The sequence below is a fragment of the Protopterus annectens genome, chromosome 6.part0 (assembly GCF_019279795.1).
Source record: "Protopterus annectens isolate FY-2018-M chromosome 6.part0, PAN1.0, whole genome shotgun sequence".
NCBI classification, from domain to species: domain Eukaryota; kingdom Metazoa; phylum Chordata; order Ceratodontiformes; family Protopteridae; genus Protopterus; species Protopterus annectens.
This window is the reverse complement of record NC_056737.1, coordinates 350557057-350572976: the sequence shown is the minus strand read 5'-3', so window position 1 is coordinate 350572976 and position 15920 is coordinate 350557057. Positions and strand designations below refer to the sequence as shown.

Here is a 15920-nt window from a genome sequence, read left to right as displayed (position 1 = left end):
TTACATCCCCACCAGGGGCAGCAATATCCTAGACCTGGTCATTACCAGCATGGGAAACCAGTGTTCCACACCAGAGGTCAATTCCTCGTTGGTCAGATCCGACCACAAGCTAATCAACCTAGACATCCACATCCCACCCCCACCCCCAATTAGGGAAACCATCATAAAAAAACTTCTCCAAAGCCAACTTCACACTTCTTAAGACAGAAGTGGCAAACTTCATGACACCCATGCAGACGGTGCTGAATCCTACACAGATGCACTTTATAAGCACTTACACGAGTGCATGGATAATGCTATCCCTTATAGAACCAAGATGTTATCTTCCAAAAAAAGGAAGCCAATCTGGTGGTCCTCTGCCATAAACATACTTTACAACAGAAGAAAGAAACTGTTGCAAAAAAGAGTAAAATCCCATGACTGGAGGAACTCCTTGGTCAACCTCAGTAAGAATCTGAGATCCCTCATAAAATCCTCCAAAGCTAGTTACGAAAACTAAATTGTCACTGACTCTAAAGACATCCACAAAGCATTCTATAGCTATGTCAAGAATCTCAATGGGAACTCTCAGATCTGCTCTGAGTAACAGCACAATGGCACTAAATATACAGAACCAACTGATATTGCCAACATCCTAGCAGATAGGTTCAGTGCTAACTTTACCCACCTCTCACCCCCTAGAGGGCCCATCTCTATACCGGAAGAATGCAAAGTTCCTATAATCATGGCTGCACAGGTAAAAAACACACTCTCCAAAGCCATGAACACAGCATCCATGGGACCTGACAATATCCCAGGCTGCATTCTACATGAACTACAGAATGAACTGGCACCCTACCTAAGTACCATGTTCAGTCATAGCCTCACCTTAGGCTTTGTACCCACTGAATGGCGCACTGCGATGGTTATCCCACTCCACAAAGGGGAAGCCATGACGGACCCTGGAAACTACCACCCCATTAGCCTGACAAGACTGGTCTGCAAGGCCATGGAACATATCTTCATGAAACTCATAAACAGAAACATTGGTAATCTCCAAACTCTGGACCCTACCCAGTTTGGATTTGTAAAATGCAGATCATGTCTCCTAAACCTGATTGACTTCTTTGAATCAGTCACCAAAGCCATAGATGAGGGTAAAATGGTTCACACAGCTTATCTAGATCTCGCCAAGGCTTTCAACACCATCCCCCACTCTGGAATTATAGATAAGCTCACCAAACTAGGTATAAATCCCTATGTCACAAGATGGGTTGCAAACTGGCTCATGGACAGAACCCACACTGTGAAAGTAGCGGATTCCAAATCCAACTTCAGACCAGTGACAAGTGGAGTACCACAGGGTTCAGTCCTGGGTCCTCTCCTGTTTGGTATCTACTTCCCTGAAGTGCAGGCTAACACAGAAGGTCTTTGGCTAACAAAGTTTGCAGATGACTGCAAACTAGGAGCCATAATTGAAACTCCTAATAATGTGGACAAACTACAAAAGGGCCTCACTGAGACAGATACCTGGTGTCAAAGCCATGGCCTGAAGCTCAATGCCAAAAAGTGTATTGTCATCCCCTTTGGTAAAAACTCTGTACCCATGAACTACCACATAGCTGGTAGTCTACTTAATGCCAAAAATGTGATAAGAGACCTTGGGACACAGGTGGACAGTAGTCCCTCCTTTGATAATCACATCGGCACAGTGATCAAGAAATCCTTCTAAGTGGCTCATCTCATCACAAAAGGATTCTCATCCAGAAAAAAAGAGGCCATTGTTCCCCTCTACTCATCACTCATTAGACCCATTATAGAGTACAATGCCCCTTTTGGTATGTACCTCATAAGACATCTACAACAACTGGAAAGACCACAGAAATACCTCACAAAAAGAATTACTGGCCTCAAACAGATGCCCTACGCAGACTGTCTCAAAAAACTACAGCTTTACTCCATTGCATATCGCCTACTCAAGGGCAATCTCTGCCTAACATACAAAGCTATGTCAAACCCAGAGCTGTTGGACATGCTCCACTTAAAGAAATCCCAATCCCTCTGAGCTACATGCTCTAGGGACCTAACCCTTGTCACCACAATAAACAGAACATGCTGGAGGGATAGATTCCTGTCCCAGAGACTTCCCATACTCTGGAACAGACTACCTATCTATGTCAAACAGAGCTCCTTATTAGCACTCTTCAAGAAAAATCTTGATGATTGGATGGGAAATGGGAAATTCACCCCAGGGATCACTTCTGTGGCTCTGCTTGACAGGGGCACAGGAAAATAATTTTCTTGGGTGGCGAAAGCCAGGGTACATTTTTTGGCTAGGCTTATATAGGCCCTAGGGCCAATGGCCTAGTACCTACCTATGAACCTACCTATGAACCTAAATGTAAACTGTGCTGTTCAAATGGTTCACTACAATGCTACCTACTATCTGTTTCACAGTCCAAACAGTGAAGTTTGACTGTTTAAATCTCTCTGTCGCCAGACAATGTTGCACAAATAAACAGAATGCAAGAATGAAAAGGTTCTGAATGGAAATGCTGTACTCCCCCCAGAAAACCACATTTAAAACTATATGTTTTAATGGTTTAGCACAAAAATTACATTAATTATTATGTGTTTATAAAAAAAACACATTTAAAACTATATGTTTTAATGGTTAACAAAAAAAAATTAAATTAGTTATGTGTTTATAGAAAAAAAAAACACATTTAAAACTATATGTTTTAATGGTTAACTCAAAAATTACATTAATTATTATGTGTTTATAGAAAGACTATCCCCCGGATTCTGCAAGCCTTGCACGGCATGCAGGATTAGTGCAGGAGCTCCAGCAGGCAATATGTCTGCAGTGCGATCCAGGAATAGCTTGCAGGGGTGTGCATGAGTGCTCCTGCACTAGTTCTGCACGGACTAAGCCCCCTGTATGCAAATTACCCCATTAGCAGGAGAAATACATACAAATGAGGTGAATTTGCAATCCAGAAAGCTGGAAACTGCCCATGCAGGGCTAGTGTAATCTGCAGAAATGTACTCGGTTAGTAATCGAGTACATTTCTACAAATTCCAAAACGGAGCCATGACAGCTCCAAATAAAGGGTGCATATCAGTCAGGAAGCATGCTAATGGCTAAGTATAAGGCCACTGGCATTGAAAACAGCTAAAAAAAATAAAAAAAAAATCAACTTTTATTTTTTTTAGCCGATCTCAGCTGTTTAAGCATAGGGCAGCAGTACACAAATGGGATCAAGGGGAAAATAAGAAAATAAACCTAAAATAAGCATTCCAACTAAAATCACTATTCTTCCATTAAAGTTAATGGCAGGGAGAAGACAACATGGCCAGTGAGTAGTGGTTGCTAAGGGGGAAGGCTCAGTGTGAGACATGTAACTATGCATTAGCAGGCAATCCTATGCAAATGAGGGGAATGGTAGACAATCCCAGTTACCCCAAGCATGCTAGTCAGGTCCCAACAGTGTAAGAGCAAGAATGGCTTGGTGCAAGCCTAGGAGTTAGCTGACATCATAGGGGTGTGCGTCAGGCATACTGTAAGTGGATTGGACCCCTGTGGCTCAGGTTTGCTCCTAGCTAAGCACAGCTAAGCAAGGAGGTGTGTCTGAGCCTGCCTAACACTCTTTAGATTGCCTAAAAGAGTGTGCGCACCGCGTACCAGATTTTAAAGGAAAAAAAAGTTAAAACAGGAAATAGCATCTCTGTACACATTTGAGCACTGTGTTTGCATGGCGCACCCCTGGGCTTAAACAGGAAGGCAATGGGAAAGGAAAACAGCAGTAGGAAGGTAATCTAGGAGAATTAGCATAGCTGGCAGGTGAAATGTATCAGAATCAGCCAATTACACAGGCAGCAGACCAGCCCAGCCCAGAACACTACTATAAACTATCCAAGCACCTTCCCCTTTGGTTTTTCCCACACTCTACACCACCGGTGTATACAAGCTGGGAACTTTTAACAAACAAAACAACAAAATGATAGGGGCTGCAATGGCTATCATACAACAACTTGTGGAAGAGGCTGAGGGTGGTGAGGATGTGAATGCTGTTGACCAACCCACAGTGAGGAGATGGAGAAGAGTGTACAGACCCAGGGTAACCTACCAGGGGCTACATGAGCTGGAGATAGTGGAGTGCTATAGGATGGACAGGGACCTCCTACAGCAAATTGTTGAGCTGTGCCGGCCACACCTGACACACAGAACTAACAGAGGGGAACCCATCCCAGTGGATACCAAGGTATGTGCAGGCCTAAAAATCCTAGCTACAGGTACCTTCCAAAGGCCAACTGGGGATATGATGGGGATCGCGCAGGCATCAGCATCCAGGGTACTCCACCAATTCCTGAATGCCATGTCAGCACATGTCGGTGAGCATGTATATTTCCCCAACACCTGTGAGGCGTTGGCCAGCAATATGCAACTGTTCTGCCAAATAGCAGAATACCCTGAGGTAGTGGGTGCTATAGACTACATGCACATATGCATCAAAGCACCACCTGGTGAGCGGGATAGGGTCTACATCAACAGCAAGGGCTTCCCCTCCATCAACTGCCAGGTTGTGTGCGATGCCCAGGGCATAATAATGAATGTGTCTGCTCGCTGCCCTGGAAGCTATCACGATTCCCACATCTAGCATCTGACACAGCTGTACCAGAGATTTGTCAATGGGGGCATCCTTCACGGTCACCTAGTGGGGGATGTTGGATGCGCACTGGAACCATGGCTGATGACACCCATCAGAAATGTACACACACCCTAACAAGAACTCCACAATGAGGCACACGCACAGACCAGAATTATAGTAGAGCATGTGTTTCAGATGGTCAATTCACGGTTCCAGTACCTGGACACATCCGGTGGAGCCTTGCAGTACTCACCAGCTACATGTACCCAAATTGTCATTGTATGTGCCATGCTACACAATATGATCCTGCAGAAACAGCTGCAGCAGGAACAGCACGGGGCAGGGCCACACAGCCCCTCTCCATTGCTAGGGCCTGCACAGGCACAGAGTGACTCGGAGGAGGAACAACCTGAGCCTGCCCAGTAGGCAGAAGGAAGTGTACCCAGTATGCCCTGGCCTTAGCAAAGAGGCAATACATAGCACATACACTGACACAGGAGGGACCCAGGGAATAACACCTCTCTCTGACTCTCACATACAGTAAAAGGGATGCCAAACATGATACTACCTGTGCTCAACCATGTGTAGGGAGTGCACTATGTGCATCCGGCATAGGCAGCCCTGAAGCACCACCCGCAATACTGGGTCACCCACAAGGTAAGTGACTTACACATGCCAGTCAGGGGGTTCACATACCCAACAACAGTCACAGCCAGCAGGACAGGTGTAGCAAACACAAACAAAGGCTGTGCTATGCCTTCTGAATGATGCCTATGTATAACCCCCCCCCCCCGGCCTACACTGACAGAGTACGGCAGGTCAGGCAGTGGGACATTAGTTCTAAAGGGTACAAAGTCAGAAGCTAATATGTACGTCAATCAAAGATAAGATCTGTAGTACACTGATATGCCTGTAGTCAGCATGATAGGTTAGAATGCAGAATGAAATGGAGTACCTGATATGCCAGTACAGTCATAGCAAATGTGTAAAGTGTCAGGTGTGACCCCCATCCTAGGTAGTAATGTAACAACAGTCAGGTATGCCCCCCCAATCCTGTGTAGAAATAGTCAGGTGTGCCCCCCCCCATCCTACGTAGAAATGTAGTAACTGTCAGGTGTGCCCCCCCCCAATCCTGTGTAGAAATGTAGAAAAAGTCAGGTATACCCCCAGCCTACATAGAAATGTTGTAATAGTCAGGTGTGTCCCCCCAATCCTGTGTAGAAATGTAGAAATAGTCAGGTATGCCCCCCATCCTACGTCGAAATGCAGTAACAGTCAGGTGTGCCCCCCAATCCAGTGTAGAAATGTAGAAATAGTCAGGTGTGCCCACCCAATCCTGTGTAGGAGTGCAGAAACAGTCAGGTGTGCCACCCAAATCCTGTGTAGAAATGTAGAAATAGTCAAGTGTGCCCCCCCAATCCTGTGTGGGAATGCAGAAAGAGTCAGGTTTGCCCCCCCCCCGAGCTTGTGTAGAAATGTAGAAATATTCAGGTGTGCCACCCTCAATCCTGTGTAAAAATGTAGAAATAGTCAGGTGTACCCCTCACAATCCTGTGTAAGAATGCAGAAACAATCAGGTGTGCTCCCCCCAACCCTACTTAATTATGTAGTAATGGTCTGGTGTGCCCCCCCAATCTGATATACATACGTCGTAACAGTCAGGTGTGCCCCCCACAACCCTATGTAGAAATGTAGTAACATGTATGTGTAGGTATAATACAAGTGGAGCACAGATGCACAGTGGTGGCCAAGGTAGCAGGATAGGTTGTAGCATCTGCACAATATGCAGGTATGTGTGTGTTAGGTTGGTGTGTGTCTCATATCATGTGAGAGTGGTCAGTATGTATGCATGTTGAGGTAAGCCTGGTGGCCATTGCCCACTACCACTGATGACAGGGACAAGTCCGCACAACTGCAGTGCCATACACAATGCCCATCAGTATAACACAAGCTAGCAGTAAGCCATTGCAAATGAATGGTGGTAATATGTGTCACCATCTGGAAGACTGACATGGCATGGTTGTTGGGCTAAATATACAAGCAGTACACAGGGGAAAGTACCCCAGACGTACAGTATATATTGTGTCACTGTGAAATGGACACACCCTTAGAAAATTATATGCAGATATGCATCACATTATCTAGTCCAGTAGTAGAGGATACTGGTGTTGTCTGCCCAAACACCCACGGATCACAAAGGAGGTAGGACTGATGTATTGCAAAACAGCTGATGTACCTGCACATGCAAGCATAACTGGAATGCCCAATGCATATCTGTGTGTCAGATGCAAGTGGTGTCCATAGCACACATGCACCCAGCTCATACAAACACCACCCACAGGCACCTCTCTGGTCATATCCTTGCTGTGGGGAATGGGTACAGTAAGACACCACCTGTATATGGCAATAGTGGAAGACTGCACCATGCAGTGCAGGTGTCCCATGAAGGTGTGTCCCTAGCTGAAGGTAGCACCCTGCCAGCATCCACACCACCTGAGCAAGACTGTTAGGAGGTATTGGCATGAACATCTATCACACCTACCCTGTCACCCGAGGGGAATATACTGTATGGTGGTCTGAGACTGTAGGACTGACAGAATGTAATGACCTGCCACATCTGGCATGCAGCAACACCTAATGCCACACAGGCATCTGCCAAAGGCCTGTGCCTCACACGTACTGCCAATGCATGTTATGTCATGGACACCCAAATAACAACATAACACACTCCACATAAGCCATATGCAAGGCCATGTAGACAAACCACAGTAACATGTCCACCAAGTCCCACTGCATGAACTGTGGACCAACATTAACACGCAACTGTGGTGGGGTGATACCCTTAGGGAAAGTATCAGAGAATGTATGCATAATGTATGGAAGAGGTTAGAATAACAGAGGGGGGGGTGGGAGCATGGACAGCATGGAATATCCAGGGTCCGACACCAAGCTGTGTGCATACACTATCCCTTGCTGCAAACACATACATGGGTGGCTACACACCTGCCCGTACACCACAATAGGGTAAATCTCCTGACCCATGGCCCCTGGCCCTGGCTAACCTGTGTGAATCTGTACAGCTGTGAGGCATTGCCACAGCAAGATAAGCCAATACTGTCTGTTGATGGGCGTACAAGTATGGGATCCTCTTCTGCCAGAACTGTAGCAAGGTGCTGAACCGGATACACAAACCCAGCACCAACTGTATGCAGCTCCCCCTCTAGAATGGCATAACTTACCATGAATATGTAGGTGTCTGCCCACAATACCAGACACAGCTGCAGTCACCCTTGTCCCCCAAGACATCACTGTGAGTAAGAATGTCCACCTGACAGTACATGAGGACAGAAAACATCACTGTGTATAACAGTACACATCTGAATATCTCTGCTAACAGCAGCACCTTGCAGCTGAAGCAGTACAGACACAATCACCTACAGTATGCACTACCCCCTGCACAGTTTGTCTCCATATTGCCAAATGATCAATGGATACCCTGCAGAAACAGTATGCTACCTGTAGGTATACAACACAAAGGTCTGCACTGCAGTACAAACTACCTGGACTTGATCCACACATTCAATACAGATGGGCATACTGGGCATGCTCACACACTTAAACAAATGAAGGGCATGTCTGCAAACACCAGTGGACCAGACATATCTGGCAGTCACAGATGTTATTGCAGACACTCCTCAGTATGCACTAGTCATGCTTTGCACACACAGTGGATATGAATACAGACATATATCTAAGAACAACACACTATAATAAGCCAAAAGTAAACATACATAGATGTGTGGAAGAGGGTGACTGTGACAAGGAGCCATCCAGGCCTGTCCTACCTTGCACACAGCCAAAGGGCCACAACCACATGAGGTTCAGCTGTCACTCACTGTCAATAATAGCCACTGGTATCTGACAGCATTACAGACTATGTGGTGCAAGTGTTAGCTGTGCAACATGACTGTACAAGGAAATAGCCATCTAGCAGCTGTATACACGTACCTGTGGAATATGACCTTGTGTATGCCTGCATGTGATGTGTCAACCTCTAGATGAATGGGTTATAGCCGATGCACACACACTGCACTCCCCATAGCCCTACTATGACAAGCCTGCTGAGGTCATCCACTGTGAAATGCACCTTTGGGAAAGTTGTAGCCCAGTAATCTCCATGGTGCGACCTATAACTAGGTATTGCTGTAGTGTGATAAACTAGTTAGGTAGGAGTTGCAATCCCAGACATAGCAACTGTGTGTGTGTGGGGGGGGGGTGTCTGACTGTCTCTGTGTAGGCAGCAATGCTTTTTAGGGTAGTCACACTCCCTACAATTCAAATGCCCTACTTTGGTAAGGCTGCTGATGTCATCCACCTAGAAATACACCCCTGGGAAGGTTATAGCTCAGTAATCTCCGTAGCGCATCCCATAACTGTGTACTGCTGTAGTGTGGTAAAATAGGTAGGAGTTCTAATCCCAGACTTGGCAAGTGTGTGTGTGTGTGTGTGTGTGTGTGTGTGTGTGTGTGTGTGTGTGTGTGTGTGTGTGTCTCTTTATGTGTAGAGAGTAATGCTTTTTAGCCTAGTCACATGCACTACAATTCAAATCCCCTATTTTGGCAAGGCTGCTGATGTCATCCACCTTGAAATACACCTCTGTGAAGGTCGTAGCCCATTAATCTCCATAGTGTGTCCCATAACTGCATACTGCTGTAGTGTGATGAAATAGGTAGGAGTTCTAATCCTAGACTTGGCAAGTGAGTGTGTGTGTCTGTCTGTGTATAGGGAAATGCTTTTTATGCTAGTCACATGCACTACATTTCAAATGCCCTACTTAGGCTATACTGCTGATGTCATCCACTTTGGAATACACCTCCGGGAAGGTTGTAGTCCAGTAATCTCCATAGCATGTCCTATAACTGTGTACTGCTGTAGTGTGGTAAAATAGTTAGGTAAGAGTTCTAATCCCAGACTTGGCAACTGTGTCTGTGTGTGTGTGTGTGTGTGTGTGTGTGTGTGTGTGTGTGTGTGTGTGTGTCTGTCCCTGTCTGTATAGAGAGCAATGCTTTTTAAGCTATTCACATGCCTTACAATTCACATGTCCTACTTTGGCAAGGCTGCTGATGTCATCCACCTTGAAATACACTTTTGGGAAAGGTGTAGCCCAGTAATCACTGTGGTGCATACTATACCTGCATACTGCTGTTGTGTGATAAAATAGTTAGGTAGGAGTTCTAATCCCCGACATGGTAACTTCATGTGTGCGTGTGTGCATGTGTGTGCATGTGTGCGTGTGTGCACGTGTGCGCGTGTGCGCGTGTGTGCGTGTGTGCGTGTGTGTGTGTGTGTCTGTCTGTGTAGGAAGCAATGCATTATAGGCTAGTCACACTCAATACAATTTAAATGCCCTACATTGGCAATACTGCTGATGTAATTCACTGTGAAATACACCTCTGGGGAAGGGGCATTCCAGCAATCCCCCTGGTGCATCCTATAACAGCATCATGCTGTAGTGTGATATAAAACTCTGGTAGGGGTTCTATTCCCACACATGGCCATTGTGGATGTTTTGTGTGTGTTTCTATGTCTGTGTAGGGAGTAATGCATTTTACGCTAGTCACACTCAGTACAATTCAAATGCCCTACTTTGGCAATCCTGCTGTCATTCACTGTGCAATACACCTTTGGTGAAGGAGGACTCCAGTAATCTATGTGGCACCTCCTATAACTGAGGAGTGCTGTAGTGTAATATACTAGTTAGGTAGGGGTTCTAATCCCAGACATGGCAGGTGTGTATGTGTGTGTGTGTGTGTGTGTGTGTGTGTGTGTGTGTGTGTGTGTGTGTGTGTGTGTGTGTCTGTGTGTGTATGTGTGTGTGTGTTTTTGTCATTCATATCCTATGTGGAGGAGGAGGAGGTGAGTGTGTAACAACTGGACTCAATGTGGAACGAGTTTTGCAAACTTCTTATATGGTGGCCTAAGTATATATCACGATGTCCATCGTACAGGGATAACAGATGTGAATTAGCAGAGAGGCTGGGGTGCAGATCCATACCCCTAAATGTGACATCAATGCCAGCTGAATAACTTTATCAACCCTTGTATTACCCAGGGAACACTCTCAACCCATGGCTCATACGCAGACACATTTGTCTAGGCAACAGCCGCTATGTTGGTAGTGCCCTGCATATTGCCCACTGATAGTAACCATGGTGTGATTGCATTGGGCTACAGACGGCATGGCACCCTGTCCATCAGTCCAATAGGCAAGTACATGCCAACAGTTCACCCCCCATGTTACCCACTGGACACCTGCAACACCTGTGGTGCCATCAAATGTGACCCACAATGGACATACTGTGCCTGAAAGACAAGCCCTTATTGACAGATGCCACTGACACCAGGGAATACTGGCATCATGCTATCAATGTAGGTGCAGGGTCAACCTGCTGTCCATTAACAGTTCCTGCCACATGAGGCCAGGACTGGCACATCTGATGATAACAATCTCTGTACACAACATGGGCCAGACACCCCAGGTACAGTTCCACATGTCACTGTACATGCATGTGGGAGATGTGCACATCACAGACACTGTCCATATCATGGACTAAGGAACACATACATGGCAAGCAATACACAGCATTGGCCACACTCAATAGTCACCCAGGTGACTGGATGGTGAATACAATACCCACCTGTGTGGGCAACTCCAGACACTACACCCCTGAGCCACAGTGCAGACCATTGTCTTGTGGACTGATGCCAAGGTATATCCATCCCCTAACCTTGTATAACTGTCTGGCACTGTTGACAACAGCACACCCATGAAGCAGTTCACTCATGCATGCCAGTACTGACACCCATGTGTGTGTGTGTGTGTTGTATGATGCGTATGACCACATTCAAACTCACTACAATCCCCATTGGCCTACTGAAGCATGCTGTCTGATGTCAGACACCTCCACATACCCTTTGCACATATAACCTCCATATGACCCCTGTGGTTCATGTGATGCCTGCACAGTACTGTGTTGTGGCAATCACACTAGTAATGAGTTGTATTCCTGGCCCTGCCAAGTGTGTTGATGTGTGTGCATCACTGTGAGAGTGTGGCTGTGTTGACGCTGACACCTGTTCATGCGGACAGGCACATGTACTATACCAACCACATAGCTACCATATCCCTGTTGCAGATGTCACTCACCATCACATATACGTTCTGAGGGCTCATCAACATGTAACCCATGTGGCTCATCCAATAACTGCACGGACATGTGATAGCACTACATAGTCTTCAGGGGTTTGATACCCTGTACTGGTAGGTGTATGACATAAACATGCTAGTTTTACTCTCCCACCCCTCCCTAAACATGCTTAAGTTTTACTCTTCCACCCCTCCCTGGCTTTTCTTTGCCTCTGTCTGCCTCTCTCACTCCCTCTCTGGTGGATGTAGAGACTTACACCTGCTTTGCTTAGGCAGCAGCATGTGTATTTTAAGTGATGCTTGCAGCCCTCCTCTAGCTGATTGCATGTGGAACAGCTGTGGTAACATTCCTATATTCAATTGCATGAAAACACACTCCAATATCTAGAAACATCATGTTGGTGTTGGGCCTTTCATTCACTGTGAGCAGGAACTCAATCTGTTGTTTGTCAAACAGCATTTCAGATGGATTGGAGATTTACTTCTAACAACATACACTGTGGAAACAGGCCAACACACAGGAGGGAGATGTGCCTGACCTGACTACAGACTATATGTGCTGCTATACTGCATTTGGAGTAATGTTGGTTTAACAGGGTGTCTGTAGATATGCCTACATGTTTTAATACTTGCCTTGTCAGTGCTATGTTTATGATTAAACACCTGTCTGTAGGGTCATCTGCCTGTTGTTTCAGGTGTTACCCACAGAGCACCTATCTGTGAACTGCAGAAAGCAGTGTGAGGATTGCAGTCTGTAGATGGTGACAGCCATGAGAGCTACTGACTTCATATCCGTCATAGGACATATGTTGCAACAAACCCTGTTACAACAGTAAATGTATGAGGTTATCACAGCAACATGTCAATATTGGCCCTGTGTATGTGCCTCCAGCCACAACCCTGTGAACCTTGTCATGCAGTAAGGGGTGCATATGTGCTGTACATCATAATTAGTGACATCATATCTGATAACAAGCCAGTGAGATATCAGACTGCTACACATGTTATGTATAGTAGGTGTTATATCTGATGACATAACCTGGACATTCTATAGTTGTGTGTACAGTACTGAGGTCTGTGTACTTATGGTGAATGTCGGCAGTGTGTGTATTGTTAATATGTACCTTGGCCTGTGTACAGACTGTGGTAGATGCCATTTTTCTTGGTCCTGTTCTATCTGATGTTACATGCTGCTCCACTGTATGTTACCCTATCGGCTTACATGTTTCTAGGGCCATACACGCACATGTCCCATACCACAGACAGGCATTGGACCACACTGTGTAGTGACCCTGTATATGTAGGGTTAGTGTGTGAGTGGCACATATGAGGTTGGTGTTGAACAGATAGTCCATATACTGTAATACTACCCTAGCATACCATATGTGGCTGTGTTCACATTGGTTGTGGTTATGCACTTTCACACAGGTGTATGTTACTCTGTGCTGTGGCATACCTGTGGAGCCTAGTATATATGCAGGTACATGTGCATTCCCCCATAAGAAATGTAGGCCAGTGTTGAGTCGGTCTGCCTGTAACCTGCACAGTGCTTTGTTACGTGCCTAACAGCTTAGTGTACTTACCCAGTGAGATGTAATATCCAGATACTTGCCAGATATACTGCTGCCGGGCCACCATAACAGTCATGTATGTCAGACAGAGCAGCGGGATGCTGTACATATGTATGTCAATATCTATTAGGTAGTATGTGGCCATGGCACTGCTGTACCAGTGGTTATTATGTGGCAGGACAGACGGGGATGTGTGAATGCATTGCCTATGGGGGCACATGTATACCAGTAGTTATGTGTTATACCCATCTACATGGTGTTAACATCCACATTGTCAGGATTGGTCCACGTGCCTTGCACTAAGGGGTTATGTGTATACCTCTGGACTGTCCACAATGTGTCAGACTGTCCACATATATTGGCCATTATCGCTGTAGTCCAGAGGAGCATTATGTGCTAGCAGTGGTACTATACTATGATGTCCTTCGGATGTCTGTCAGTAGCCAATGGTGCACATGTTAAATGCAGATGTGACCTCCCACACACACCATGCCTGTGAAGACACTTCCTATTACAGTTGCAATAGTCTACAAATATACCTGCTATACATACCTGACATCCCCTTGCACTATGAAGTTGGGACTATAGGGGCTGTAGTAGGGTTACACTCCATGTTCAGGACATATGGTGAAGATACATGTACATATAATTATTCAGATATCTATATAGACATACACATATACATATTGACATACATAGGTGGATAGGTATATGTACATAGATATACATATAAACACCCATATATATACATATACAGAGCAATATATGTCTATACATATACAGATAGAGATACATATGCACATATACGTATGGATATCTACATATATATCGACAGTAGTAGGTATATCAGAATAGATATGTATACACATATAGTTATTGATATCTACATATATACCAACATAACTAGGCATACTTGTACACATACGATGTGCATACATATATAACTATATATACATATATCTATATATACATAAACGTATATCTATATATACATATATCTATATATACATATATGTATATGGGAGTGCTAAAGAAACCTGAAAGCCCAAAATCCTGAAGACCATCAGGGGTGAGCTGCATAAGGTATATGGATGTACATTACCATAAATTCACCTTGGTAAATGCAGGCCACTGCCACCTGCCATACAGACTGTTCTATATGTCAGTGTGCTTGTGATGATGTCAGTTATGCCTTGTTATGTAACAGTTACATCCCATTGTGTCAACTGAGGTCTTTATCCCCTAGGGATTGTCTACGGAGTGTAGATAGAAGCTGCTGAACTATACATTTGCATTACTTACTGTTGATTGTTTGTTATCCTGTGGCCCAGTCTGTCTTTACTATTGTACTACTTGATGGCCTTGGCCTGGACAGCAACATTTGTTAACATTTCAAGACTAGTGTATTAGTTTAACTGTTTCACAGTTGCATTACTCAGTTTATATGGATGTATGTGTCTAAACAGCTATATGACATGGCATATACAACTGTAATAGTACACAAATACAGCTTTCCCATTCATGCAAACCTGCATGTGGTGTTACATCCTTTGATCTCTATTTGGGTATATGTTGCAGGCAATGTTTGTAATTTGTATGGGTGGTTCATACAGTCTCCAGTTGGTAAGGTGGTAACTGTAGGAATAGTGGCTGTTCCATATTGTGTGCACCTTCTACATATGTATCTTACTATACATATCTCTGCATGTGTATGTATGTATGTATATATGTATATCTGTATCTGCATATATGTGCATCTGTATATGAATCCTAGGGATGTTGATTGCTACCACATTGTAGATTCCTTATGGGAGCCAGACTGTACTGCATGATAGTTACTGATACCAGCCTGACATCATACAGGTGGGCTGGAGTACTGTTAACATCTTGTGCCCATGTCGTGTCAAGTCCTGGGTATCGGGGCTGCAACAGTTGGCAGTGTATTGCAGGGCAGATGTGTTTGACTGTGTGGGGAGACATACCTAATCATACAAGACGTATGTTGTTTGGGGCCTCTCAACCCCAGTAACAGTGCATGTGGACATATATGTTTATGTTATGTTCTCATTGTTATCTACAGAGTTATGTCCATATATACCTATGTAGATACATATATCTGCTTACATATATATAACTTGCTGTATATATGTAGACATAGATGTAGACATATATATCTATAAATGTATGCATTTGTATGTATATAGGTTTCCATTCATATATATATATATATATATATATATATATATATATATATATATATATATATATATATATATATATATATATTTCTATATTATATCTCTATCTACGTATATAGATATGTTATATCTATTTAGATAATAATATCTATACACACACACACACACACACACACACACACACACACACACACACACACACACGCACACACACACACACACACACACACACACACACACACACACACACACACACACACACACACACACACACACACACACACACACACACATACACATACACATATATGTT

The 15920-nt window shown here is 44.5% G+C and overlaps 1 protein-coding gene across 1 annotated transcript in view; it reads right to left on the bottom strand.

Moving 5' to 3' along the window:
* The window catches only part of TMEM121 (transmembrane protein 121), a 1625720-nt gene that overhangs the window by 687111 nt on the left and 922689 nt on the right, over positions 1-15920 (bottom strand). The window lies entirely within an intron of this gene.